Here is a 23,826-nt window from a genome sequence, read left to right as displayed (position 1 = left end):
TTCTCTTAGGACTGGAGGAGGAGGGGGGGGGAGTGGGAGGAGTGGGAGGCTGGGAGGAGGCGGAAAATTTTTTTTCCTTTCTTAATAAAAAAAATAAAATTAAATTAAAAAAAAAAGAAAATTCAGTGATGATTTAAAACTGAAATGCCTCTCACAGGAGACATTTTTAAGCATCCATCTTTGGCATGGGTGATGTTTTGAAGGCTGTGGAGCCTATAGAAGAGAGATTTGACTGGTAGAAATAATTCATAGCAGTGACCTTTGAAGGTTATATACACCCATGGGTCCAGACGGCCCTCTTTTCCTGACTGATCTGATGGGAACATCTCTCTTCTCTCGCATGATTCCATGATATTCTGTCTAGACAAACATGGACTTGAATTCCTCTGCAATCCTGAAGTAGGATGATTTTCTCTTCTTTTGAACTGTTTGTTCTCTTGGTTATTCTGACAAAATAACCAGAAAAGTAACAGGAACAAAAAATTTGCACTGAAAAAGTAGGATAATTTTTGTTTTTAAACCTAAAAATGCGGTTCTTAGGCCTTTAGAAATGATTCCTTCAGAGTACATGGAAGAGTTTGGAAATGTACTGTAGAGAAAACCTAGAATACTGTCGGGTTTGCTTATGAGGACTTTGCTGGTACTTTGGTGGATAAGAAGACAACAGAGAAGCAGATATTAATGACCATGCCAATTGTTTTCAGTAAGGAGCAAGAAGTCTATAAAGAATCAGACTAGAGGGGACATAAAGCACAGATAAGGGCATTTTTATATTCTGTCTTATAAAGATGTGGTTATATTGTAACCCACATGCGTATGTTATTAACAGATTAGCACATACAGAGTTAATCAGTATTTATTCTGAGTTAACTTCCACTACAGGAGTAAAAGGTTGATATGGCCAGATACTCATTAGAGTCAGAATTTGAAGAAATGCCTGGGTTCCAGTCATGCAGGAATAAGTGCAAGAGAGACACAGCATCTCAAGTCTCAGAAGTATCCCCTGCCCACCTCTCCCGGTTCCTTGGACCTTGTGCGCCCATGCATCACAAACTCCGGTGTTTCTACTACTTCTTTTGACAACTCCACTGCAATGGCTTCAGGACTTCGTGGTCAGTCACAGGATTAACAAGAGTTATGGCTGCTCCCTGGGTGTGGGGTTGTGGGACTCTGAGCTGGAAAAACTCCCAAATAATGTCAAGCAATTTCAAGTGAGGGTTTTCTGCATCCTGGAGTTTCCCATTTCTTTCACGTAACAAATTGAATCATTGCACTGCGGGGTTCGCTTCCTAGGTGACGGCTGTTTGGCACCTTGGCATCTTGTTTAAAATAACTATTTAGAGGGCTGTGGAGATGGCAGAGTGGTTAAAGCCCTTGTTGCTGAAGGTAAGAACATGACCCTGGTGCTCAGAAATCCGCGTAAGATGCAGCATGGGCTAGGCAGCTCATAAGTCATTAGAGCCCTGAAAGGAAGAACATATCATTGTGAGTAATTCGGAAAAGCAGGCAGACTTAAGAGGCCAACCATGGCTCTGTAACCTAAGGGTTTAGGGCCTAGGAATTCTGGGAAGGAAATGTAGAGGTGCTCTTTAAAGGGCTAATTACCCCTACTTCTCATTAGAGTAGCTTAAGGTAAGTCCATCTTCCTAGGAGGCTCCTGCCTTCCTGAATGGTGGTCTTTTAGCTAAGTGATTTGCCTACTGGACTAAAACATTAGGTCTCCACGTAGACCAGCAGAAGAGTGGTTTGTCTCTGATTTTCTGTGATAAAAAAGAAATGTCTCCCTTCAGAACAAGCACTCGGCAGGCTTTCTTGCAGCCATCTTTTAAGATAGCTGGGTTTCCTGAGCAGGATGTTTGTCACCACCAATATTAAAACCTTGTGTGAACAGCATTCATTTGGGTTCACATCCACAGTGCTCCTATGGAGCTCAGTGGGCGTTAAGTCAAGGAGAAAAGACAGAATATGAAACCAGGATTTCTGTTGAGCTCAAGGTAATAAAATCTCCTGTATCCGAATTGGGAGTCCACATCTTCTGCCAGTATCTCAAATTCTATAGAAAGTTACCTTTTAGTTCCCAGACTGAACAAATTTTCAGGCCACTCATAGTTCTAGAAGTTACTTATTTATTTAGATTTGAAATTAGCATTTTGCCACATATTAATACATAAGTATTTAAATTCCATTGCAAACCCTGAATAGAAAGAAGTGCATGCCTTTAATCCTAGCACCTAGAAAACATAGACAGGTAGATCTCTGTAAGTTTGAGGCTACCCTGGTCTACATAGAGGTTCAGGCCAGACAGGGATACAGTGAGACCCTATCTCAAAAGTCAATACTAAATGCTTTACACTGCCAATCCCTTTTAACAGTGTCAGATAGGCAAGGCAATTTATGGATGTGGGAAATTCCTAAATTTAGCATGCCAAATTCCCTGGAACATGCCCTTCATGAGCTGGGTTCCTTTCTTCTGATATTTTCCAGAAAGTGTCTTGGACTTCAAAGGGCCATCTATTCATTTTCATGCATTTTAGAACTTTAAAATAACAGCAAAAAAAAAAGAAAAAAAAGAAAAAGAACAAAGAAGAAAAGCTGAGTAATTTGGCCATCCTTAAGGGCATCCACTATAGAGGGCCCCTTCTCTGTCTAGCAGAATATGGTTTGTCTTAAACTGCATAACACCTGTTAAAATACACATCCATTATCAAGATAATATTTTTGATGATCTTTTGTTTTCCATATCCATTGAAAGAATTAGCTGAACACTAGGATACAAACTAGGATTGAGGATATATTAGTGGGTTATAGGTCAGTTTCATAAATTCTTGCATCTTGATTTCTCTTAAATCATACATATCTTATCTATGTTCTGGGCAACAGAATTCTGACCTATCTTCTAGTATATTAGAGCTCCCTAGAGAAGCAAAACAAATACTGGCTAAACATAAATACTCTTAAGAGATTTTTAAGGGATTAGCTCTTGTAATTATGGAGAAATTTAACAATGTGCTGCTATATGCAAGTTAGAGGTCTAAGGAAGACAACAGTGTCATCTTAGATTGTGCCAGAAGACCTGAAACCAGGCCACATGGACATCCATGAATGTTTCACTTCAAACAGAGAAAATTTCTTCCAGGGTTTCTTTTATATGGCTGTCAGTGTGTTAGATGGCACTCTCAACACATTTGTGAAGTAATGTCATTACACATTCTGTAGTTTCAGATATTAATGATTGATAACTTTACCACCCACGTTTCTGTTCTCAAACTTGTGAGGTAGACAACATTTGTTTGCTTATTATAATAGTGACAAATCAACCAATAAAGTAATTTTGATATCCTCAAGATTGCATAGCCTACACATATAGGCATGAACACATGAACACTAACTTGGAATTTAATTCCTTAATCACTTCAGAAGTAACTTCTATAGTTTTATTCAGGATGAAGCCAGGCAAAGTTGTTGTTGACTATATGTAGTGCCCGCTCTGGAAGGCTTCATGAAAAGAATAAATCTCTCATTTCATTAAAAATAAATGTGGATGCACTTTGAAGCCATGGGTCTTTTTCTTGGAACTGGAAATTATAAAATGAAAATTTATGCATTTGTGCATTCCTGCTCAAATGTTCCAAAATATGTTCTCATAAATTTTACAAATGTATGGTTTCATATATGAGACTGTTGAAATTTCCATTTTGTCTATGTTAAATAGTAACATAGTATATAATTATAAATCAGTCACTGTACTAGTTACCTTCTGTTGTTCTGATCAAAAACTGATCAAAACCACCTTGGAAAGAAAAAGAATCTATTTGGGTTACCCTTACATTTCACAGTAAGTTGCTGAGGAAAGTCAGAGCAGGAACTCAACCAGGAATCTGGAAACAGGAACTAATGCAGTGCCCATGAGGAAGTGTTGATTACTGGCTTACATTCAAGACTTGCTGGGCCTGGTTCTTATACAAGCTCCCCACAGGTGGCGTTTAACCACATCAGTTAGTACTCAAGAAAATACCTTAGAAGACACGGGCTGGTAGAGGATTCTAGTTTACGTTATGTTGACAAAAAACAACTTGTAGGTCCATCAGGAAATTGAGGAGAGGATACTGACAGTACATTGGTGAGCAGTGGCGCTAACACTGGGATCACATCATGTGGTCACATCAAGACATAGCAATTTACAAACAGCTAAAGTGTGGGGGATACAGCTCAGTCAGTCCAAAGTCTTTATTCCTAATATAAGCATAACATTTTCTATTTCATGGACGGTGCTTATTAAGAACATAATTCAGTTTTCATCTCTTAGTAAACATTAAAAAGATAGTGGCTGCAAAAAGTTTCAACTGTCTATAGTGCTGTTATATATTGGGCATATAAAAAGAGAATGCAGTGTTTCTTTCTTAAGGACTCTGGGGAAAATTAATATTTGGTAATATATGCAAATATTTCCTGCATTTGTATAGTCAAATAATATGCAAGTCTACATAAAATATTTAAATACCAAAAATGTAAATAATTAAGACCGATAAACAATATATAAAGTAAATAAACTTGAGGTCAGTCTGGTAGGTTCAGGCCAGCCAGGATATACAGAGACCCTGCTTAGAAAGAAAGAAAGAAAGAAAGAAAGAAAGAAAGAAAGAAAGAAAGAAAGAAAGAAAGAAAGAAAGAAAGAAAGAAAGAGAGAGAGAGAGAAAGTCTGACACCTTATTTGTCCTTGATTCTTGCTGACATCTTGTCAATAGCAAATGTTCAGTAAGTGATTATCACATACATGTACATACTTGCAAGCAAACACTGAATAGTAAAAATCAAATATATGTATATATGGTTGGGATATTTGTGCATGATTAGTTAGAAAAGAGAAGATCCCTCATCCAGCAATTTCACCTCTAGAAACATACTCCCAAATTGAAAAGCCAAAGCACTAATGTGCATGTAAGCATTATTCAAAGTAAGCAGAATGTCAGGAGGACTCAAATGCTCTTCAGCTAATTGTGTGTTTTTTATTATATATTTTTTAAAATTATTACCATAATAATGCATATTATTTAATTGATATATTTGTGCATGTATATGTGTTTAATATAAATATGCCTGCTCAGGTTTTTAAAAGGTATATCTAAGAGTAATTACATTAGCTCTTTCCCAAATAAGCACAATTGTTTATTTAGCAGTACATTAGGCTGCTGCTTGGAATTGTCTTGTATATTATGGCTGCTGTCCTAAAGATTGTATGCCACACATATGGCTTGGAGAGAGGGAGAAAGCAGTTCAAAGTTTTTGGTGTATTTTTAGCCTAGCTCTATAAAAGCTATGCCTTAAGCAAATTCCCAGGCATATCAGAAAGGATTAAAGGTTCACCTATCCTCAGAAAACATGACAGTTTATACTTAAAAAATAGTCTTGGAGCCATTGGTGAAGATATTGACAAAGAGGAGAAGCGTGTAAAATGGTAAGGACCACCCATGCTTGCTTGCTTTTTTAAATACATAGAATGCAGAATGGTATTGTGTGTATTCTTAGGTTTGTTTAAGCTGTATTTTGTGACTCTGCCAAATAGTGATTAGAATAGATAACGTCACTCCCCATTCTCCTCTAGTGACACCAAAAGTCAAGGAGACAAATTGTTCCCAGTCTGAGAACATACCACCTTTGGTCAGGTTGAAAAGAACACAATAGTTAAGGTTATTTTGGTCCTAGCTCTCTGAACACAAAGTACAGGTTTTTATTCTTTGTCCTCCCTCCCTTCCTTTCTTCATTATCTGTTTGTCAAAAGTAGAACAGTAAAATAAGACAAGGTGTGAGCAGATAGCTGTGTTGGACATAGTCACTGTAAAGAACTTCTTTAACTGCCAGCTTGTGTGATTTTCATAAAGCAGGCTACACAAAGGTCACTTTAGCTTAGCATTTGTGAAAGAGATGCTTTCAAGTCCAAAGTATAAACTGGAGTTTAGGAGGTAAAGTCGTTGTCTTTAAATATGCGGGAGTGAGATTACACCAAAAACGCTACAAAACCGGAAGGATAATGTTTCAAATCTTAAGATTTCAAAAACATTTGACCGTTCATCAGCAGGAATGCACTAATTCTGGAGAACTAATGGGCAAAAAGCACCATGTCTTCTTATAACTACTGCTTTGGTAAGCCAGAAAAATGGAATTCAAGGGGAGATAAATGGTAGGAGATTTGACAACACAAACAAACAGAAGAGGAATGACTCAAAAGCAAACCAGAGCGCTTTGGGAAGATGTGGAACTCGACATTTGGTAGGAATGTTGGAAACATGTCTTCCCACTGCTGTTCATGGGATATTTGAGCAATAAATGTGTATACTTGGTAGGATGTTTTCTGTCTACAGCATAGGTGCAGTGTGTATAGAAAACCAGTGGCATAACTAGGAAATCACTCCTTTAGGGCTAGAGTCAGAAGGAGGAACTCATGGGCAGGGGCCAGGAAATCATCTTTTCTCAGAAGACATTTTCAAGCAAACACAAGAGCATTCAGCAGACGGGGATTAGACAGAGTGGATGTAATTCTACTGAGAGAGTCTCCTCATCAAAACCATGGGTGGTGGCTTTGGGGGAGCCTAGGCAGTTTGGATGCTCAACTTACTAAACCTGGATGGAGGTGGGTGGTCCTTGGACTTCCCACAGGTCAGGGAACCCTGATTGCTCTTCGAGCTGATGAGGGAGGGGGACTTGATCGGGGGAGGGGGAGGGAAATGGGAGGCGGTGGTGGGGAGGAGGCAGAAATCCTTAATAAATAAATAAATTTAATAAAAAAAAACATGGGTGGTGGCTCAAGGATCTAGGTGATTATCTCTCCCCTACTCATCTGCCACATTTTCAGCAATAATTGCAATAATAACAATTATACAGGAAGAAACGTGCTCATTCAAACTACATTTAAGTCATCTTAAGGTAGGCACCTGTGCACAGCAAAGTAGTAACAATCCCATCATAGAGGCAACAGTGACTTCGGTCACCTGCGGCATTAGTTTATGAGAATTAGCCTGTGTTCATGCTCCTTTTTCAATATCTGACAGAGATATTTACCATTTTTCCAGTTTTAGATAACACTAAGAACTTGGAGGCATAGAGCTCTTTGTTGAGAAGAACTGTTGTCTTTACAAAGATGACACTTCAAAGACCCTAAAATGAAGCTGAGACAGGAAGACTTCTAAGAAAAAGACATTTGGGCTCTATGGCATTGGTTCCAACATAGTAAGGTAACCCTTCTGTCCAGAACACTTGCCTTGTCTACCTTCTTCTTGACTTCCTGGCTGTCTTAAGGTTGTTTTATTGTTTTGATGAATACCATGAGCAAAAGCAACTTGGGGAATAGAAAATATTTCTTTCGTCTTACACTTCTTGGGTTATATGTCATCACTAAGAGAAGTTAGGGCAGGAACTCAAGGCAAGAGCCTGGAAGCAGGAACTGAAGCAGAGGCTATGGAAGAACACTCTCCTGCTTGCTCAACCTTGGTTATAGCACCCAGGTGTGCTCTTGTGAACCTTTGTTATAGCATCCAGGATACCTTCCCAGGGGTGTCAATGCCTGCAGGGAGCTTGACCATCCCACAAAAATCATCAATCAAGAATATTCCAGATTGACCTGTGGGCAAGTCTGTGGGGGATTTTCTCAATTGAGGTATCCTCTTCCAAAGTGACTCCAGCTTTGAAGGGTACTCAACTCATTCCCTGGTTTACTTTAAGGTTTTTTGACACCACAAAAATGCTTTTCAAAAAGCACACCTACCCCCACACCTCTGCCAGAGTTTTGCCCACTCTTACAATAAACATGGTGGGTTACAGTAGAGGTTTCATTTCCCAAGGCCTGTCATTTAAGTGAAGAATTAAAATTTTCACTTCTGTACCCTTTTTACTTAGAACTGGACTGTCAATAAAGGTTTTTTGATTGAAGGAGGAAAGAGAAATGGAAGGAGGGAGGGAGAGAGAGAGATACAAAGTATTGCACTGAAATGCGGACCAAAGGACAAAGATTATCTTTGAGTCTCACAAACTGCTGATGGCAACAAATTTGGGTATGCATAGATAATTGGTTACCACTGGTTTTTGGTTTCCAATCTATAATTTAATATTATTCAGCAAAAACAAAAGGAGTTTTTTTTTTTAGATGGTTTTTTGGTTTAGTTTTGTTGTGTTTATAAGACGATGTGGCCAACAGGAGGATGTTGCCAAGCAATGGGAGAAAACCTGAAGCAGCAGGCAAGGAGGAAACAATGGAAAGAGCATCATGGGAAAAGTATGTCAGGCTGCCAGCCAGCCTCTGGTGAAGTTGCTAGGCTCACCCAGCATCAGCCTGGCAAGCAGTATTGCAAATTCTCGCCCTGCCTCTTTGAGACTGTTTTCACCAGAGATCCTTTCCAGAAGTAAAAGAGAGCTATCCAAGTCCTGCTAAGTATTACCCGGGTACTCCCTGTGGATTCACTCAGGCAGAAAGAGGCTGGGACTTACAGACAGCTTTTAGATAGTTAAGGTCACCCTCTTACCCCAATGCCTTTATGTCAGGATGATGTAAAGTGCCACATGAGGCCAGGGGAACATCATAAATCTTAATAGCAGAAGTTCAAAACCACACACTAAGGACTGCTTTGTAAGTCACTGGGTCGGCAGTGAAGTAAAAATGTCCATTTTCTCTTCAAAATACAAATATTTCTGAAGAAAAACATTTTTATTAAAAATAGCTTTTAAAACACTATATTCATATTATGATTTTTACCTCAACCAACTCCTCCAGATCCTCCCCATATCATTCCCACCCTCCCAAATTCACACCTTCTTTTCTCTCTCATTAGAATATAGTCATATAATAATAATAATAATAATAATAATAATAATATAGAATTAGATAAAATAAAAACAAACCAACCAGCATAGGACAAATCAAACAATCAGGAAAAAAAGGGGCCAAGAAAAGCGACAAGAAACACATAAAGACTTTGAGACACACACATATTTACACACAGAAAACCCTGTACAAACAAAACCAGAAACCATAACATATGAGCAAAAGATATGAGGGGAAAATAAAATTCCAGACAAAGCATTGTGAGACAAACAATAATAATCCCACAAAATATCATTGAATTCATTTTTTGTGACTACATGAAAATTTATCACTTAGGTATTTTTTACCTAATCTATTTTATTATTTATCAACACAAAATGTTTGTGCATAGTAATGAGGTACAATGTGGTATTTGTGTGTACATGTTCATTGTGGGGGAGTGCATTTTTGGATATGTGTTTACATGCACATGTTTGTGTTATGCATGTGGAGGTCAGAGGTGAACCTCATGTTGTAATAGGAGCGGCGGGGCTGCGTCCCCAGCACCCCGCTGCCCGCAAGGCTAGCTTTGCCCGAAATAATTACATGGACACTGTATTCATTTAATCACTGCTTGGCCATTTCTATCTAGCCTCTTCTAGGCTAACTCTCGCACCTGGACTAGCCCATCTCTAATAATCTGCTGTAGCCCACAAGGTGGCTTACCATGGAGATTCTAGCCTACGTCCATCCTGGGTCGGAGCTTCATTGCGTGTGCCTCAGAGAGCAGAGCTCTCGCCTCTGCCCTCAAGAGTGGAGCATCTCGTCTCTCTGAGGCGTCTGCCCCTGAGAGGAGAGCTGTCGAGTCTCTGAGCTCACTTCCTCTTCCTCCCAGCGTTCTGCTCCGTTCACTCCTCCCACCTATATTCTAACCTATCAGGGCAAGCAGCTTCTTTATTTAATCAACCAATGACCTTCCTCCATCAACCTCAGAAGACATTCTTCAGGAGAACTCCACCTAAGTTTTGGTTTGTTTTTTTTAAATATTATTTATTTATTTTAAATTTCATTTTACATTCCAACCACAGTTCTCCCTCCCACCCCTTTTTCTGTCCCTCCTTTGCCTCCCCCCACAGCCTACCTCCCATCCACTCCTCCCAAAGTGTAAGGACACCAACAGGGAGTCAACAAAGTCTGCCACATTAAGTTGGGGCAGGACCAAGCCCATCTCCGCTGCATTAAGGCTGAGCATGTCATCCCACCATAGAGAATGAGCTCCAACAAGCTAGCTTATACACCAGGGATAGATCTTGGACCCACTGCCAGAAGCAGTGGAGGACCTAGTTAGGGCCCATGGAGTCTAGAGTTCATGATTTTCCGTGAGGTTGATTCAGCTGTCTCTGTGGGTTTCTCCAACTTGATCTTGACCTCCCTTGCTCATATATTCCCTCCTCCCTCTCTTCGACTGGATTCCTGGAGCTCGGCCAGGTGCTTGGTTGTGAATCTCTGCATCTGGTTCGATCAATTATTGGATAAAGGCTCTTGTTTTCTTAAGACAAGGTTTGATTATTTTTCTTTCTCTTTTGAAAATTTACTTATTTGTATACAAGTATTGTTTCATTTCTAAATACATGATATTTTCATAGATCATTGATCTTTTTGTAATTTGCAATACAGTACATACTCTATCAAGTGTGGTCATTTGAATAGCGGTGAGAAATATTTACTACCCATTGATGCTTTATCTTCACAATCGTAGGACAATGTGCTCTGAATAGTAATCTGGTCAAGAATAAAAATGTTTATGTTTTTCAATAATGTAACAAATTGCTTTATCAAGTACTGATGGAAAAGGGCCAAACTCTTCCATAATATTTGTGTTTTGATTTTCCCTATTAGCTCTGCTTGTTTATGATGTATGTGTCTCACACCTTAATATTAGGTGCATATTATTTATTTTTGATTTGTCTTCTTGGTTAATTTATCCTTCTATCTTGTGAAAATCACCAAAAATATGATCCAGTTTATTTCAGGTAGTGCTAGTTGCCCTGAGATGCATTTTGTATTATTTTCACCCGGAAAGTAACTTTGGTTAACCTTCACACTGCCAGTTATGTACAATCAAACTATGGGCTATCAAATCTTTTTTCGGATTAGTTCCATGTGGCCTTCCCGGGGGGATGTGAACAAATGTTTGTTCACTCCACACATCACACTGGCTAGAAACTAAATGAACAGTTTTAGCCAGGTATAGCATAGTGGATTAGTGAATTTATATTAGCTACTTTCTGCACTATTGTTGAAGGGTTGCTTACAGGTATATAGGTCACTCAAAGTCAACTGTCTTACCAAATACCGTAGCCTAATATAGGTGCTGACTTGTCAAGTCTACATCCTGAAATTCACTGCACAACTTTGAGGCTACCCAGCCAGTAAGACCCTCACCTCTTAACAACTCAGTACTTGCTGCTTCTTTTATAACCTTGAGAAGGAGTCTTAATAGTCTTGGAACTTTCTGAACTTCCTGACATTGTACAAGTTTGTGTAACTCCCCAAAACCTGTGCGCCTCTTTGTTTTTTTCCAGAAGAGAATGTTTAAATTCTGAGCAGATTGCTACACTACAGGTAATGGTGGGGTTTGGCAGATGAAATACGTATGATGCGTCTTGAACTTGTGTGGTTTTCATTTTGTACTTTTCTAGACAGGGATTCACTTTAGCCATCATCTTAGAATGAAGGTTTAGTCCTCAGGATATTGTCATTATTTCCACGTCATAGTAGTTCTGAGGTTTCTATTAAGTGTCCTCATTAGAAAGATTTAAATGTCAATTATGCCATCATTGTGGTTTGCAGGAAATCTTCGCAGCTTAGCATTTTAGAATGCAAACTGAGTTATTTCTGTGTGTTCCTTGGACTCTCTCCCTGTGCATGTACAGTTCCAATTTACCCACGTATGTGAGAGAAATTTTATACGTATTTTGGGCCTTGCCTCTTTTAAAAAGACAGCCCTTTTAATTTACAGTTGTCTGAGAGTCTTGAAACCTGTATTTATAGGTTTAAATTTTATAATTTGGATTTCTCCTTTAGTTTTATACCTTGAATCACATACAAAAAAAGGAACAAAAAAAATCCAAGCTAGTTACCTTTTCAGTGATAGATATGAGGCCAGGTTCATCTGACATAATCTAGTGTAATATTTCCAAACAGTACCGAACATGTAAGCAAAAGTTGTCATCTGAGAATGATTTTTACTCTGTTCCAAACTGCCTTAATTCAAAGAGCAGAATCGAGGGCAGGAAAAACAAGCTAGCTAAAGCAATCCTGAATAATAAAATTACAACTGGAGGTATCAGCTCCCCACATTTCAAGTTGTCTTACAGAGCCATAGTAATAAACAGCATGGTACTGGAATTAAAAACAGATATGCTGATCATCGGAATCAAATTGAAGACTTAGGCATAATTCCATACACCTAAAAATACCTGCTTAGATTTTTATTAACTAGCCAAAAAATACACAATGGATAAGTAAAAGACAGTATCTTCAACCAATGTTTCTAGTCAAACTTGATGGCTGTATGTGGAAGAATAAAAATATGCACTTGTCTATCACACTACACAGCCCTCTATTCCAAATGCATCAAGGACCTCAACATAAGATGAGATACCATGCATCTAACAGAAGACAAAGTAGAGAATAAGCTTGAACTTATTGGCACAGGGAAAGGGCTTTCTTGAACAAGATGCCAAAAGCACAGACCTTAAGATGGACAATTGAAAACTGGAACCTTATGAAGATGAAAAGCTTCTGTACCACAAAGGACAAATTATCCAGACAAAGTAGCAGTCTATGGAGAGGGGAAAGATCCCTACCAATGACATATCTGGTTGAGGGTTGGTATCCAGAATGTATGAAGAACTAAAAATACTGAACACCAAGAAAAGAAACAACTAATTAAAATGTTGGGTACAGACAAATAGATTCCTTAAAAGATGAAACACAACTGTCTGAGAAAAACTTAAAGAAATGTTCACCTCATCGGTCATCAGGGAAATGCAAACTAGAATTACTTTGAAATTTCATCTTTCCCCAGTAAGAGTGGCAAGACCAATAAAATAAATGACAAAACACACAGGCAAGGAAGTAGGGAAATGGGAATGTTTATGCATTGCTCGTGGGAGTGCAAGCTGAGCCACAGGCATGGTCTCAGCTACTTTCTTCATGACTCCAATTGGGCACACAAATATGGGGCCCAAAGTGTGCGGCAGATGTCAGTTCCAAACATTTGGGGGCCATTCTGTGAGTGAGTATGAATGCTGCAGCGATATAGAAGAACTTTGGGTGACTGTCCAGGCAGCAAGATGTCTCTGTCAATTCTACAGTTTTGGAAGTTGCTTACAATGCACTTCCTGTTAACTTAGGTATTATTACATCCTTCTGGGGTCTTTGATGGAGATGAACAATAGATAGTTATAGTTTTCTTTAGTAATAATAAAAAATAAAGTAGATATAAATATTGTAGCCATAATTCTTCCTTGATAACTGTTTTGTTGTATGTAATCTTGGTATGTTAAATTTAAAACTTTCCTTTTTTATTTAGACAGAAAAGGGGGCGGTGATGTGGGATTCCCTTCTGTATGCTGTAAATACCATTGTTAATCAAGAAGCTGCTTTCGGCCTATTGCAGTACATGATAGGGCAAGGTGAGAATTGCAAGCAGAGATAGAGGAGAAAAGTAAGTGAAGTCAGTGAGATGCCATGTAGCTGCCAGAGAAGAAAGACACATGCATGACAGTCTGGTAAACCATAAGCCTCGTGGTAAAATTTAAAATAATAGAAATGGGTTAATTTAAGATGTAAGAGCTAGCTAGAAATATGTTTATGCTATTGGCCAAACATTATTGCAATTAATACAGTTTGTCTGTGATAATTTCAGATCTGGGAAGCTGAGAAATGAGTAGTTTCTGTCTATACATATACACTATTTTTGGGCATATACACAAAAGAATCAATGTTTTACTACAGTGTCACAGTATATCCATGTTCACTGTTGGTCTATTCACAAGAGTTAGAGGTTAGAAAGAGCCTAGATGCTCATCAACTATTGAATTAATAATTAAAATGCTGGATAGGAATCTTTATATATTGCTATGGACCACAGTAGGTAGGAGCTACAGCCAGATGCTTGGCCCTTAAAATAGATCAGTCAGTGTTAAATACTGAGTTAGGTGTCATTGATATAATTCTTAAAGCAAATGATTCAAAATCAGGTACAGTTGGTCTAAAATGTCATAAAGACTTGAAGGCAATGAATGGGTTCCTACCCTTCTCTGAAGTCACTTGTAACAAGTTACTACCAGCAATTTAAATTATTTCTCCTCTTTTCCATTTCAAATACAAACATAAAACTATACTTTTTGTATTCTCTTGATTTCTCAATAAGTGTCTATCTGTTTGAGATTAAAGGTAAGTCTTCTCTTCCAAGAAGACTTCAGAATCTGACAGACACTCTTGGATAAGCCTAGAAGAGGTTACTGGAATCATGGAGCCTGCCATCTTCATTTAGGACAGTAGAGGCTGGATCCATCCTCTAGCCAGGGAGCCATGGAGACAAAGTACAACAGAGCTGTCCTTACTGAGCTGAGTCCTCAGTCACATTCCATGGACTTCACTACAGATGTTCTCATTCCATGTTTGCCTTGAAGGACATCCATTCCACATACTGCCTCCAATTAATACACCCTCCACGTGTACATGAACACAATCACTGCTTATTTACCTCTGTAGAATCACTTAGCTTCCCAAGGAAGATATTTTCTCCTTTAAGCACCCCTGTCTAAATTTAGACTTTTACTGTAGCAATGTTTTTTAACCCAGAAGCCACACATAGTATTTCATCCAATTACATCATTTTAAAACAGCCCTCTAGTAAAATATAGATCACTAGTGACCTCTAGTGGCACAGTTTGTTAGTATCCCTCAAATTACAAAGATTAAAACGAAATGATGTCACGACAATATTTTAACTACCAGGAAAATATTGACATATAATATAATTATTTTGTTAATATAAAAGTAAATAATCATAATAGTATTCCTATTTTTTCTTTTAATTTCTTCATAAATGTATCATTTACAAAAGTAAGACGTGAAAACTTGTTATCTCAAGTGCAATTCAATATTGTTTTAAAGTAGCAATGTTTACCATTGCACTTTATTATAAAATATAATTTTCAAAAAATCACTTATGAGCATAGGTTAAAGGATTTTAAAACTGAATCTTTATGTTACTGCACTTATTAATATTCTGAACTCTATCATTTGGATGTTTTCAAATTGACTGATGAATTTAAGGAGAGACCAGAGCAGTGATTATTTGCTTTCTAAAACAAGTGCTTCCATCTCAGGAGGATTATCTGAAAGCAAGAGAAATCCACACCACCCTCCAGTATAATTTAAGTCATAAGCTCCATAACTTCAGGTTTTCAATTCTTATTAGTTTTAGGACATAGCTATAATTTTTGTCTTTATAAACCTGTAAGTATTCAATCTTCTTGAGAATGTCCACTGAAATAATTTTAGTATTTATACTCACTTTTTATAAGAACATGGTTGGCTTGCTCATTGCATCAAGCAACATCAGTGATGATTTTGACAGTTAAGCCTTACTTTAGCCAAAGTTACACTTTCTAAAAGGTCATTTCATAAGATAACTTCACTTGTCATTAGTTGTATCCTTATTATCAGTAATTTCCTTTCTTCTTATAACTGTATTCAATGAAAAATGCCCCCATTACACATATGTTGAATCTAAACCACCAAATCTATTAAATTCTTTTGTTTACATATGAGCATCTATGTTATGTGTGATCATATCAAATATCTGCAAATTTTAATTGTTTTAAAGCACAATCAATTATAAAGCACACAAATTTATAGAGCATTATCTTATATGAAATTCATTATTTTATGAGGTCAGTAACAACATAAATTCTCATTAAATAAAGAATTAATATATTTTGAAGAGAATTATTGGCGATAAAAGCATAAACATGTTAATAGTTTCATACATGAATACAATGTTTTGATCAAACCTATTTCCCTATTCCCTCTCTTCCAGTGATTGTTCTCAACTTCACCTATTTTTCACTCCAACCACATTTAATCTCTTTTTTTAAAAACTCAGAGTCCATTGAGCGTTAGCTGTATGTGCATGGGTGTGGATTCTTTAAGACAAAAAAAAAAAAAGGAAGGGACAACATCGACAGAAGGTAAATGTCTAAAACTGCCTAAAACTGCTGTTACTGCTGCTCTTGAGACATAACAAAAATAACTCTGACTTTGATAGCCACATGTTTGCCCTGCCTGAGAGACAAGGACTCTTGGCTTTCTTGTTAGATCGCTGGATGGAAGAAGAGACAAATGATTTTAAGGAATATGGAATAAAATTTTACAGATGAATAAAAAGCACTAGTAACATGCTAGATGAGTGTTTTAGCTACTGGACTTGTTTCAACTAAATGATTTTTTTTATCAAATAAAAGAAGTCATTTATTTACCTAGCTTTCTGGAGATGTTAGCGTGATAAAGTAAGCGGTGAAATTAACAAATTTACTTTAAGTCTAATAATATAACCTGAACAGATTATGACAATATTGATGTTCAGAATTTCCCCACAAAGATATTGAATTAGCAAGTCATAGAATTACTTAATTGAAAAATAAAACCAGAGTATACAAATCGGTCAGTGTTCCCGCTGTGCTGAGATTATAACTGCTACAGAGTATGCTAGGGTCTAAATTAAATGCTTATCTTGGTAATATACTGACCATACCTTTTAATTGATTATATATATATATATATATATATATATATATATATATATATACACACACATTTTTTTCTCTGCTCCCCTCTCTTTCTCTCTTCTCCCCTTCAACCTTCTTCCATGGTCCCCATGCTTCCAATTTACTCAAGCAATCTTGTTTTTTTTCTACTTTCCATAAAGATTAGATCAATGTATGCCTCTCTTAGGGTCCTCATTGTAGTCTAGGTTCTCTGGGATTGTGATTTGTAGGCTGATTTTCTTTCTTTATGTTCAAAACCACTTATTAATGAGTACATATGATGATTGTCTCTCTGGGTCTTGGTTTCCTCACTCAATATATGTCTTCTAGCTCGATCCACTTGCCTGCAAATTTCAAGATGTCATTATTTTTTTCTGCTGTGTAGTACTCTGTTGTGTAAATGGACATTTTCCTTTTTCATTCTTTGGTGGAGGGGCATGTAAGTTTCTTCCAAGTTCTGGCTATGACAACGCTGCTATGAACATAGTTCAGCACATGTCCTTGTGGTATGTTTGAGAATCCTTTGGGTATAGACCCAAAAGTGGTATTGCTGACTTGATCATGGTGGATGATGCTTCTGATATGTTCTTGGATTCAATTTGCCAGTATTTTATTGAGTATTTTTGTATCAATCTAATCATAACTTTTATTTAAGAGTATATCTATACTTAAAAATAAGAAAAATTCCTGTTGCTAGCCTAGAGTCTTTAAATATCTTATATATTAATGAAATGCTAGTTATAATGGTTAAGTATTTTTCTGTTACAAAGATAACAAATTCAGTAATATTTTGGGGAGTGATAACAGAAACAGCAGCAGAAATTTAATTCATCAAGCACTAATTATCCCAATACATTTTCTGTGTGTTGGACTAATTCCATGATGTTGGGGAAAATTGTTTTAAGGTGTGTGAATTCTGTTTATGCTTCATTTGCTTAACTCTGTGAAGCTGTGATTCTTTGCCTGTCTAAAACACTTTATGGTCCTAATGAAGAGCTGAATGGCCAATACTAAGGCAGGAGCAAGGATAGGTGGGTCTGGCAGGCAAGGAGTATACATAGAAGGAGAACCAAGAAAGAGAAGAGAAAGAGACAAGGAGAGGAGAACACTAGGGGGCACCCACCCAACAACCAAGTTGCCGAGTAAGACTGAAAGTAAGAAAAGGAAAAGGCCCAGAGGCAAAAGATAGATGAGTTAATTTAAGAAAAACTCACTAGAAGCAAGTCAAGCTAAGTTGGGCATTTATAACTAAGACTAAGATTCTGTGTGTGAAATTTATTTTGGAGCTAGGTCATGGATTCCCCAAAAGACCTAAAGAGTAAAAAATAAGCCAAAAAACAAAACAAAAAAAAAAGTAAAACATCACACAACACCCCAAGATTGTATATAGTTGGGGGAAGAAAGTATTATTATGCTTACTAAGGTACTGTGGTCAAAGTCATATTGTGCCAGGTGACACAGATTATAGAACACGATTCACAGAAAATGGTAACTGCCAAATACTATGTCCCCAGCATCTCATCAGCACTGAACAGTAGTGGTAGATAAGTGATACAGAGTGGGTATTCTCATTATAGAGCAGGTAATATCGATTACAAAGAAGGAACTTATAATTACTTAATCGTATCAGATATAATTCTCTGAGCATTCTGAAAAGGATTGAATTCATTTGTGGGCAACTGTCAAGGTCCTCCTACACACGTATCCTGACCAACTTTTTATTACTAGTGCGAGCACTGAGGCTGCACTGATACAATTAACCACCTATATCACCTCGAGTTTTTAATTCCTACACGGTAGTGTTCTCACTAACGTGCCCTTCATGCTTTAAATTCCTGCGCTTTCACCCTCTCAACCACTCACCATCTATGTATATTGAGCACCCAGCATTCACTAGTTATTGCCTTGTCAGCTGGGTGCTCAATGCTAGACAAATGGGAGAAGTTGTCTCTAGTAGAAGTTTTTGTTTAAGACCTCAACAATGATAAAGGGATGATCATGTAAGTAGATACATTCATATAGAGAAAATCTTCAACCAGTCAAGGGAGAAGGTAAAGGAACTTAAGAAAGTCAAGGGCACCAGCATATTCTGTGATAGGACTTGTGAGTCTGAGGTTATATAGGTGGCAGTGATAATCTCCGCAGCCTCAGTGTTTTCTTTAGTAAATTGAGGGGTTGCTCGGGATACATGTGGAGGAAGTCACTGACGTTTGCTCACAATCAATCCCATCTTTTCCAGAATGCTCAGAAAGTTATTGCTGATAAAACTGCCTAGCACTCACTTACATTTCCCATTGCCACTTATGAGCTCATGTCACTAATTAAATGAGTTCTTCCCATTGGGGTTAGCAGAAGTGACACCACTTTCAGGCCCAGCCTTTCAAACCTTCACAGAGCCTTTGTATTCCCATTCCCTTTTCACAATCTGGAAGAGAGAAGCAGCTGAGCTTGGCTCCACACAAGCAAATGAGGACAAATCTCTAAAGTATAACCAGGAAACAGAGCTGGAAAGCCAGATCCTAAAGCATTGCCTGGAGCAGGGCTGTCAGCCAGTCCAGAAGGCTTACCTCAGACCCCCATGGGAGGAAAATATATACTTTCATTTTTTCGAAGGTGCTAAAAATGTTTCTCAGAAAAGCAGTTTCCAGTAAGTAGTATATTATATAATTTATACTATAAAATATTTTATAGTACATAGTTCTATGGAACTTCTTCCAGTTTGCTAAATAGACAAATCTTTAGATTATTACATATTTTATAACAATAGCAATCCCACTTTTTTTTAACCTATCACTGTTCTTCATGCCTGCCAGTGCTAGGAATCAGTATCAAGGCTTCACCAGCCAAGTGATGCAACACTGAGGAATAAATGAGACCACAATTGCATCTTTAAATATACATGCTGGTAACTATTTGCTGAGGGTCTCCCAGATAATGGAAACTCACAAAAATGTGTTCCACATAGTTTTGATTCCCCACATTTTCAGTTCAATTGAAGAGAAAAAAACAAGCAAATGATCTTTGATACAGATGTAAAATGTACTCACAGAAAGAAAAATGCAATATTTACTGATGTAAATTAGGAAAAATATTCAGAATAGGAATATTTTAATTTGGGTTTTGATTTGCATCAGAAAAACCACTTATAAGGTAAAAAACAAACAGAAATGAACAAGGTTAATGAATACTGAGACAGCTAAGACCAAGAGAAGTAGAGAACTGGACCTAACAGAAACAAAAATTAAATTAGGAAAGATCAATGTTGCCAGAATATTAAAGACTTTAAAATGAGGGCTCAAGCATTGTTACCATGAGTATTAATAACAAGTAACATTTTCAAATATCTTTCAGATTAAAAGAAATATCATTATGTGAGTAAATTAGTTTGGTAATGAATTAAAGATAAATAGATATTAACTTGTGAAAATATGAAATATAAATATATATTGATGCGTTTTAACAAGGGTTGTGCTTGTTAGGTCTTTACCAACTTTATTCAAGCTAAAGTCATCCATGTGAGAAGACCTCAATGGAGAAAATATCTCCATCAGATGTCCTGCAGACAAGTATATACATTAAACTGATTAATGATTGTTCTGAAAGGGCCCGTGTAGAGAGAAAAAAAAAAAACCTTATGCACACAGATAAGCACTGGAGATGCCAGGAAAGTTAAACCCAAACCTTACCTCTTCACTGGACTGAGGTGTGGAAGCACTTTTCCTGGACGGCTAAAATTGATGTAGTTTTACAATCTGGTGATCCTTTGCTGTCTGATGGGACAGACTCTGCCACATCTCCCAGAATTTGTTTTAACTTATCTAAGACCTTTTTCCCTATATCTTGAGCACTGTTTTTAGACCACACAGCACACTCTTATGAGTGATGTCACTTGTGCTTTACATGGCCTAAGTGAATTCTATGGTACATTAGAGCCAGGCCAATTCCAACACCCCAGGTGTTATGTATAACTCAGTCAAACTCCCTAGACTCTAAATATAGGGCACTATTTCTGAGTCAACAATACCCATTCTTGTTAAAGAAGCCAGATATACTGGGTAAGGAATCTCAATGTAAACATGTCATAAATGGTTGTGTACTTGGGACTGAGTTAATTGTTATCTGAATACTTTTTTTAAAAATGTGCTGTACTTAAATTGGTTAAAGTAAAATAATCTGTGCCAGACTCTAGAAGTCCTGGTCCAGTGCTGGTTACAATGAAATGGGTCTGAGCCAAGATTCAATCTTGTATCTTCATGGACTGTTTTTTCCCTACCTGCTGTAAAGCCTGCAGGGGAATCACCACTGGCCCAAACCACAGAGGGTGATGGCACCCCCGGCAGGTGGTGCTGGTTGTACAGGAAACTCACTTTAAAAGTTATGAAGAGCAAGCCGGTGAGCAGTGCTCCTCCATGGTCCTGCTTCAGTTCCCACCTCCAGGTTTTGCCCTGACTTCCCTCAATGGCAACTAATGATTGACCCTTTCCTCCTTGAGACCCTTTTGATCAGAATGTTTCCCCACAGCAAAAGCTAAACAAAATAGAATAATTGGTGAATGGGTAGAGAAACTGAATTAACTCACACAGCTGACAGGAATGTTAGACACTTTTGGCAGCACTTTAGAAACCTAGAGTTTCTGTATGACCGGAAATCCCTCTCCTAAGAAAGACAATAAAAATGCATGCATATGTCTACAGGCAAATGTGTACTTGAACATTCATATTTGAGTTCATCACAATATCAAAAGTTAGAAATTACCTTAATTTCTAACAGGTATCAAATAGGTAAATGAGACGTGAGATGTCCAATGGTATAATTATTTAGCAATGAAAAGCAATGAAGTACATCCACATACTACACTGTGAATAAGTCTGGAAACCATTATGCTAAGAAATGGAATCAGTCATAAAGAGAAGAAATTATGTTAATCCATTTATATAAAATGTTCCTAATATGCAGATATTTAGAGGCAGAAATTAAATTGTGTTTTCCTAATGTTAGAATGAGTAGAAGGTTGGGGGTAATTATTAATATGTTAAAGGTTAATATCGGGAGTCAAAACTTGATTTGAAATGTTATAATTTGATTGGAATGATAGTTATACATGTTTATGAATATATAATACCAATGAATTGGACACTTTAATTGAGTGAATTTTGTGGCATATGAATTATATCTCACAAAGGTAATATTTAAAATACTTCTTGGGATGAATACAATAAGAAATGTTAGTACCCTTGGAGTAATATAGTTGCAAATATAGCTATTATACTTCACATGGCATAAACCCTGTAAAATTAATGTCAGAATTTTGAAAAAAGTTCAAAATTATTTATTTATGTTTCATTCATTGCATTTGTTTTTATGTCATGTCAGAGGCTCACCCACACTGAGTGAAGAAGGAAATGAAGGCATCTGCACAAGCTCATTACAGAAGTAGAGTGAATGCAAGAGGGATGACTGTCACCATGCTATTAAGTCTAAGAGGAAGGGTCTGTGAATCATGGTGGTTTCTTCCCTGAAAATCCAGGTAGATGGTAAGTGTAGACGATATCTCCAAGCACCAATAGATCTTCAGGCATTTTTGTTTTCTAAAAAAAAAAAAATAAGTAAATTCCATACACACTTCTGGTAATCTGAAAAACAAACTCACCCATAGAACACACTAAAAATTAGCTATAAGAACTTGAGAACTCATTTTTATTAATCTTTTAATTAAAACCCATCTGGTGTTTGGCACAACAGCACAATCTATTACGTTTTTACAACAAATACTTGCAGAATGTGTAGAAGTGTGTCCTGATTTCCTTCCTTTGATGTCTGAAGCTACAGAAAGTCGATTCTCACATTGTCAGATCTACCCTCTTATAAAAACCCAGCAAGACTGAACAATTGTCAAGGATGCTTCACAAATAGAATTTGTATGTGTTGTGTTCTGCTATATTTAAATCAAGTCAAAGTTTTCCTAAGGGTGGGAAAATTTATAAGTGCTCTAACAAAAGTGCACTTTTTAGATTAGTAACAGGGCAAATGGATCTGGAGATGAGACATGACTAGGGACAGTGACAAACCACATTACTTTATGACAGAATTGAAGACAAACTAGTAGTCATCATTGACAAACATGCCTTCTTTGCTTAGGAAAAAAGAAATATTGATAATTATCAATTTCATAATTATGCTCCATTAGTTCTTTTCTTTTCTATTTCTGTGGATAAAAGGGGATGGGGGTAATTTATTTTGGCTCATTGTTTCAAAGGATTTCTCTGCATGATAGTAGAAAAAAAAACATGTTGGAACAGATCCACCTGTGGCAACAAGAACATGAAGCATGGTGTTGGTAGATATCATTTAAATAATTGTGTTTATGTATAACATTACCAAATAATAAAAAGTACATGAGGGAAATGGGGAAAAAATTATGAGTCAGTTCCTGTCTATTCCACAGTGGGCCAGGAACAAGAGAAACTGAAGTAGAGGCAGGACTGTAATTGAAAGTCCTACCCAAGTCACCTATTTCATGGGTAGCTATCACCTCCTAAATGTTCCAAATCCTCCCAAACCAGTTTCTCTAACATGGGATTAAATGTTCAAATTATTTCTATCTCAAACTAATGGGCTCCCAGTTTTTAATTGGACCTAATTTTCATCTGCAGCTCCTGAGTTTAGTACATGCTTTCCATGGCCAAATGACAGAAAGTCTGATATCTTAGCAGGGCATTCAAAGCTTTCTCTAATGTAACTTTTGACCCACATTTCTCAATGTCACAGTCTCTACTTCGCCATTCACTCTTCACTCACATCCCTTTTGTTTCTCTGTTGCTTTCTTCTGATCTAAACGCCTCAGAATTCTTACAGTTTTACTGTTTCTCTCACTTTGTACCACATTATTGCCACTTCTGTCAGTGTGTATTCCGTGGTACCATTTTTGTATCTCTATGTACTCATCCATCTCCTCAGGAGATATGTGTCTACTTTTTTCACCATGGAGTTTGTAGATCTGGAAGTGAAGCATGAGATTCAGACCAACAAAACAGTCTTGTTTCCTCCTGGATTTTACACTAGACTCCATACTTCCATAGAATGACTTTTCAAGAAAGAGTTCTGTGCATTCGAAATTTTGAAGTCTGTTGTGAACTGTTGTAGACACGGGCCTTTTCTTTCAGAGACAGGCTACAATAAACACTAATA

This window comes from Microtus ochrogaster, linkage group LG1 (genome assembly GCF_000317375.1).
Source record: "Microtus ochrogaster isolate Prairie Vole_2 linkage group LG1, MicOch1.0, whole genome shotgun sequence".
NCBI classification, from domain to species: Eukaryota; Metazoa; Chordata; class Mammalia; order Rodentia; family Cricetidae; genus Microtus; species Microtus ochrogaster.
The sequence above is the reverse complement of the archived record's forward strand: the minus strand, read 5'-3'. Positions refer to the sequence as shown.